The sequence below is a fragment of the Haliaeetus leucocephalus genome, unplaced genomic scaffold, assembly GCF_000737465.1.
Source record: "Haliaeetus leucocephalus isolate CR32 unplaced genomic scaffold, Haliaeetus_leucocephalus-4.0 Scaffold0, whole genome shotgun sequence".
NCBI lineage: Eukaryota > Metazoa > Chordata > Aves > Accipitriformes > Accipitridae > Haliaeetus > Haliaeetus leucocephalus.
The window spans coordinates 18,384,340-18,391,318 of NW_010972436.1; positions in this window are offsets into that span (position 1 = coordinate 18,384,340).

Here is a 6,979-nt window from a genome sequence, read left to right on the forward strand (position 1 = left end):
GGCGGCTCCCGCCCGGCGGCTCCCGTCAGCCCTGGTAGATCGGTACGCGAGCTTACCGGTCCGTGCCGACGGCCTTGCTGGTGCTGCATTTGCCCCCAGGTGCGGTGACGAACGGGGACCCACCGCACGAACAAAACCGCCGGTACGGCTGCGGGCCCCGTCAGGCTGCGAAGAACGGGGGCGGGCGGCTGCGCTGCTACCACCACCACCCCCCTTCCACGGTTAGCTCTCAGCCCTGCGTCTCCCAGCTGCTAATCTAATGCTGATACTTGCAAAGCTGAGTTGTGTCGCATCCTAGCTGTTCTCCGAGGGGACCACCGTGGACTGCCAAGGGAGAGGAAACTTTCCTGAAACTCCGCTGGGAATTCCTTATCTTTTAATGTAGAATGGCTGGAAGATACCGAATCTGGACTTTTTCTACTGCGTCTGCAGGCAGTAGCATGACAGAAACAGTGAATCAAAGCTAACCACTACATGCTGCAAGTAGGCTGTTCGCTTTGAAGCTTACAACTCATAATTGAAATGTGATTAATTCCTTTGCTGATTAACACTTAGAAGAAACCTTCACCTAAAATTCTTATTCATTGTAGCAGATTGTGAAAGCCAAAAGAGGCCTTTGCCTAATTATTTTCTCTCTTCCTGCAGATTATCTGGCTGCCTCAGAAGAGGTCTGCAAAAAGGCCAGAAGAACATGTGCCTCAGAATGAAGGCTGAAAATAGTACATTTTCTTTTCATGTGCTTCCCAGCTACAAGTATGCCTGCTGCTCTCTTTCGTCTTCTTTCCCCTTTCTACCTCCTTCTGTGCAGTCATGTCTTACTTGCAGCTGTACTAGCACTGACAAAAATAGCGTGTTTTACCTATTTACTAGCATCTTTTTCATCACTGGAGGTCATTCTACAAGATAACCACCCTAACTGGTTGAGAACTTCCCATAATTTTAGCCTATTCCCTTCTTCAAAGCCACCAAAAGAAGAAAGGAAGGGAGCAAAATGAATAGCTAAATGGCTTTAAGGAGAGGAAAGGGGGGAGACAGAACAGGGAAAAGAAGATGGACAAGAGGTAGAACAGAGTTGCCTGGAAGGAAGCCTGAACACAACCTGACCAAATGGCACAGTTTGATGCTTTGAATTCTCTTTATAGTTGGTCCAGTTTCAGTTTTCTCAGCCATCTTAGCCAAGTCACAACTACAGTCCTCAGCTATTCAGTTCCCACCTAAACATTTTTTTAAGGCTCATTCTTCCTACCAAAATTACTTCATCCTAACATAATTCTACTGGTTTAGCTATAAGTATGAAGGAAAAAAACATCCAGCCAGAGCACAAGGATCCACATTTCAGATTTCCCTGGGAAAACACTTGGCAACTTTCTTACTCTCTGGAGCAGCTCACTCTCTATCAGCAGGGGGCAATACAAGAGATGACCGATTTTTTCCTGAAGAAATGCAAAATACTGCAATAAGGAAAGACAGGGGCTTTTTCCTTGATACAGGGTAGCTCTGACCTGAAAATTAACAAGCCTTGTATGGATGCAGTTGCTTTTTCATGAGAAAAGAACGGCAAGTGGCCTGTTGTCACTCTAGCCCTGTGACGGGTTTGGTTTTGTCATGGCGCTACAAGAGGAGCATACGCTGTGTAATGTACAGGGGCAAGTGCAGAACAAAAGATAGCACGTGCTTTTCACAAACTGCTTGTTTTAAAACAAGGGACCTAGACAGCAATACAGGAAGGCACCTAGGGAAATGGGGGGCAGTACTAGTTAGCATCTTATCAACAGCTAAGAAGCTTTTTTTAATAGGCATTACAGTCAACAGAGTGGCAAAAGTTAGGTTGTCCTGGACATCAACTTCCAGATCTCCTTCTGCGCCCGTGGCTGGACTTGAGAAGACAAGATACAAGGCTTAGGAAACCAGCAACAGAACGGAGTAGTAGTTGAATGTCCCAAATAAAGATTTTTTCCAAACCTGTAAAACTAGCAGAAAAAGCCTCCTACCCAGAGCTCAAACCAAAAGAAAGAAAAAAGAAAAACAGATCTAAGGGAGAAAAGAACTCAAGGGTTATTTCTTCCTTCATGTAGGAAACCTAATAACTCCTTCCTAAAAGAGCGGTTTCCTATATCATTAATCATCACCTTATGCTGTACAGAAACATTTGGAAGCCGTCCATCATAGCACTCTTCCCATCATGCTTGAGATAGCAAAACTAAATGCAGATACAACATCCTACTTATATATTTAGCATACATGTATTACATTTTTACTACAAAGCCATCTGTCTTCTCTGAAGTGAGCTGAAGCCAACCCACTTTCCTGAAATAGGCCTTTTAAGAAAGAAGGGTCAAGTGAACAACAGCAGATTAGTTAGGACTGGGAGGTATATACCTCCCAAGTCAGATAAAACCCAGGCTGTTGTTCACTCTGCACATAAGTGGATCACTTAGACAAATGTTTTCTGAAGAGCTATGACTCCAGGGCAGGAGCAGACTTCCAAGAGGGATTCTTCAGGGACACCAGGAACAAGGATAGCTCTATAACTGAGAAGGGTGAACTGGAAGTCTTAAATGTTCAAACAAGTGAGCAGGAAGCTTAAAAAGAGGCAAGCTAGATATGAAAGGTGGGGGGAAAAAAGTCTTAATTTGCTGGCAAAGCTGAAAACTGAGGAAAGGCGTGTCTCAAGAGTCTATGCCTTCTAGGCTGGGGTCAAATCCCAGGTTTGTTCAATGTTTACTTCATCCTGTGGTGTACCATCTTCTTGTTTAACTTGCTGGACGATTAAGATATTTTCCTCCAGTTTGGTGGGAATTGCATTTCCCTTTATCTTAGTAGATAGCAAAAATCTGTCACTTATTTGCAGCTCATTGCCTTTTCAGGTGAAATGAGAGACTTCCCAGTGGTGGCAAGCAAATGCTTTTCCCTTGTTAGTAGAGTGTCTGGAAACAGTCAGCAGACTTCAGGAGATGCATAAATTAAATCAAGTCTCAAAGGCATGTATATGTCACTTCAGGCATGCTTCTCTTTATGTGGGGTGGAGGAAAAGTTCTGAGGTTTCAGTGAAATGCATACTATTACAAAAATGAGGGTGTTTTATTTTCAAAACAAATAGCTGCTTTGAAGGTACAGGCTAAGTCTGGAGGGGAGCGAGAGGAAGGATGATACAGGTGACATAAAAGACCTGATCCTGAAAATGTTTTTGGTTAAAGGCTTGGGAGGTGTCTCCCTTGTCTGTTTTGTGAAAAGAGTTTCTTTTGTCTCTCTTGTCCTTTTTGGCTGCTTTTTTACCTGTCATTATCCACCAGGACTTGTTGTCAGACATGGTGCTCACCAACATCGCTCCAGGCGAAGTGCTGTGTTTGTCTGTGCAAGACAGGAACTATAGTTGTTTCTGACAGTCACATTCTAAAGTGCCTATACAGAACTTCTCAATAATTATTACTGGGGAAAAAAATCTATTTTCTTTTCTCCATTATCTACAGGGACAATTTTCTGGTATCCTTCTGCTGTGTAGCTTGAACATCACTGTGTACATCTGCTCCTTGGTGTATGTCAGTGTCCTCTGAGCTGTGCCCCAGATACAGACCCCATCTCTGTCTTTTAGGGCAGAAGCTTCCATTCCAAGAGTTTCACTTGCAGGAGGGTTGGTTGTTAACTCTGTTGTCTTCATACGAGATGCTGGTTTGTTTGTCCATCTCGGCAGTTAAGAGTATTTTTGATAGATTTGTGTAGCTTGTATTTGGTTACATGAGGAGAATAATAGAAGAAGAATTTGACAGATTTTTTTCATCTGGTACAATGAAACTAGCAAGTGATCAATATAGCAAAGGGTATTCTTAGTATTTCTGCAAAGCTCAATCTCCATTTACCATGTTTTCATGCTAAACAGTGACTCCAGACAAAAAGTAATCTCTCTACTTTTCAGTCCTGTCTGAGAGTGTGTATTAATCATTATTAATGTTCTTGTGTTAATGCATATTACATTTTTAATGTATTAATGAATAACACAATATTAACATTAATGTTCTTATGTTGTATTTTTCTACAGTTAAAGGCACACTTTTTTTTTAAACTTCTTAATGCTCTCTGCTACTCAAACCACTTCCTACCTCTTACTCTCCCTTCATCAAGCTCTGCTTTAAACTTCTTAATGCTCTTTGCTACTCAAACCACTTCCTACCTCTTACTCTCCCTTCATCAAGCTCTGCACAGCAGAACCCCTCTAAGACACCTCCCTTGTAAGATATTAACTGTCAGTTTGAAATTTTGTTCTGTTAATGGTATCTCTAAATGAAAGGCCATCTATCCATCTGTCCTGTTCACAGGAAAAATCAAAACAAACCAGACGGAAATGCTGGAATGTGAGCTGAAAGGCAGTCAGAGTGATGCCTCCAAGACAACATGTGAAACGTCATTTGTAATTGTATTGGGTTTGTGTGGCAAGGTTTTGGTAGTTCGGGGGCTACAGGGGTGGCTTCTGTGAGAAGCTGCCAGAAGCTTCCCCTGTGTCCGACAGAGCCAAGGCCAGCCAGCTCCAAGACAGACCCACTACCAGCCAAGGCTGAGCCCATCAGCAATAGTGGTAGTGCCTCTGGGATAACAGATTTAAGAAGGGAAAAAAAGTTGTCAGACAGACAGAAATGGCAGCCAGAGAGAAGAGTGAGAACATGTGAGAGAAACAACCCTGCAGGGAGAGGGAGGAGGTGCTCCAGGCGCCGGAGCAGAGATTCCCCTGCAGCCCATGGGGAAGACCATGGTGAGGCAGGCTGTCCCCCTGCAGCCCAGGGAGGTCCACGGGGGAGCAGATCTCCACCTGCAGCCCGGGGAGAGAGGACCCCACGGCGGAGCAGGTGGGTGCCCGAAGTAGGCTGTGACCCCGTGGGAAGCCCGCGCTGGAGCAGGCTCCTGGCAGGACCTGTGGCCCTGTGGAGAGAGGAGCCCACGCTGGAGCAGGTTTTCTGGCAGGACTTGTGACCCCATGGGGGACCCACGCTGTAGCAGTCTGTTCCTGAAGGACTGCAGCCTGTGGAAGGGACCCACGCTGGAGCAGTTTGTGAAGAACTGCAGCCCATGGGAAGGACTCACGTTGGAGAATTTCATTGAGAACTGTCTCCCATGGGAGGGACCCCATGCTGGAGCAGGGGAAGAGTGAGGAGTCCTGCCCCTGAGGAGGAAGGAGCGGCAGAGATGTATGATGAACTGACTGTAACCCCCATTCCCCGTCCCCCTGTGCCGCTGGCGGGGGGGGTAGGTAGAGAATCCAGGAATGAAGCTGTGTCCCGGAAGAAGGGAGGGGTGGGGGGAAGGTGTTTTAAGATTTGGTTTTATTTCTCATTACCCTACTCTGGTTGCTTGGCAATAAATTAAGTTAATTTTCCCCAAGTTGAGTCTGTTTTGCCCATGACAGTAATTGGTTGAGTGATGTCTCCCTGTCCTTATCTCGACCCATGAGCCCTTTGTTATATTTTCTCTCCCCTGTCCAGCTGAGGAGGGGGGAGTGATAGAGCAGCTTTGGTGGGCACCTGGTGTCCAGCCAGGGTTAACTCACCACACTAGTTCTTTTATGGAATCTAACCATAAATCCAAATCTATGGACAGGCGATAAATCAGCAGCAGAAGTCTTGCTCAGAAGGTGTTCAGCTATGGTGCCATGAAGTTTCCGTAGGGGCTGGTATTGAAGTTCCTCTGCCTTTAGACTGGGTATCTGTGCATGTCTAGAACTACCCTACCTGAGCAGTTCGTGACGTCTTGCCTGTGCTTGATTCTTATCCAGAAACCGAGTGTTTCTTTCTTTGTCCCTTAAGAACATAAGGAGTTAGGCAATTTCAGAGCTTGACTAACATAGTAACTGTTTTCTACAAACTGTAGCTGTCAGTGAAGGCGGGGAGGCAACTGGCCAACATTCCCCACCTCAGAGTGTGACAGGCTGTGATCTGTATGGCACACACTTAGCGTCTTCAAGGAATGCTACTACTGAGCAAAGAACATCCAAGATTAAATGTGCTACAGAGACCGCCAAAAAGGCCTGCGAGTCTACAGTCTTGTGGTTATGGCATCTACCTACAAGAATGCTCCCAGGACTGATTAGAAATTCAATCCTGGAACTGTTTGCCACAAACACAGGCGTGTTTGTAGGAAATGGCACTTCGGTGCTGTCCTTTGGTTTTCACGGATGGGTGGAAAGACAAGAGACAGTGCTTAATGTTAGAAATACTCAAACCTGCTTACTAAGGGAAGATACAGGCGCCTTGCATCTTTGCAAGTCACAGCAGCAGTACGTTTCGAGGTGGTTTTTCCCCCAGATGAAGGCCTGGCGACCACTCTCCTGCGGTGCCCTGCCTGGCCCGCACGGCACCCATCGACATCCAGCCTCGCCCCTGCCTGGCGAACTCGCCCGTCTGCCGTGGCGCTGGTTCCACCGTGTGACTGCGTGCCCCGGCACATTCCCGCCAACATTGGGCCTTGGCGTCGCCTCAGCGGCGCCTGCTGACAGAAGGCGTCCCAGAACCGCGCCTCGCCACCACAGCTCGGCTCGGAACGGGAGACCGCACCTCAGCAGCCGGCTGTCGGCTTAGCGCGATGCCCACCCGCACAGAGACGAGACAGCCCAGCCCAGCCCGGCCCGGCCCAGTCCAGTCCAGTCCAGTCCGGTCCAGTGCCGTCCAGCCCTGCCCTGCCGGAAACGGCTGAGCCCCGCCCGGCGTCGCCACGGCCTGACCCGGCTTCCCCGCTCCCATTGGCTGGCTCACCGCTATCCCCTCTCCGTATTGGTCAGCGCCCCTACCCGTCTGCGCTGCGGTTGGCTGCGGCCGACGCCTTTCCCCTCAGTCACTGTTATTCCCTCCTCCTGGGCAGCCCCCGGCCGCGGTGGGGCGATCGGGCGATGCGGTGACGTCGGTGTTCGGGGGCGCTGCCATTGGCGGCGGCGGGGTGACGGGCGATGTGGCGCGTGCTGCGCCCGGCCGTTGCTGCGGGCCGCCGCGGGGCCGCC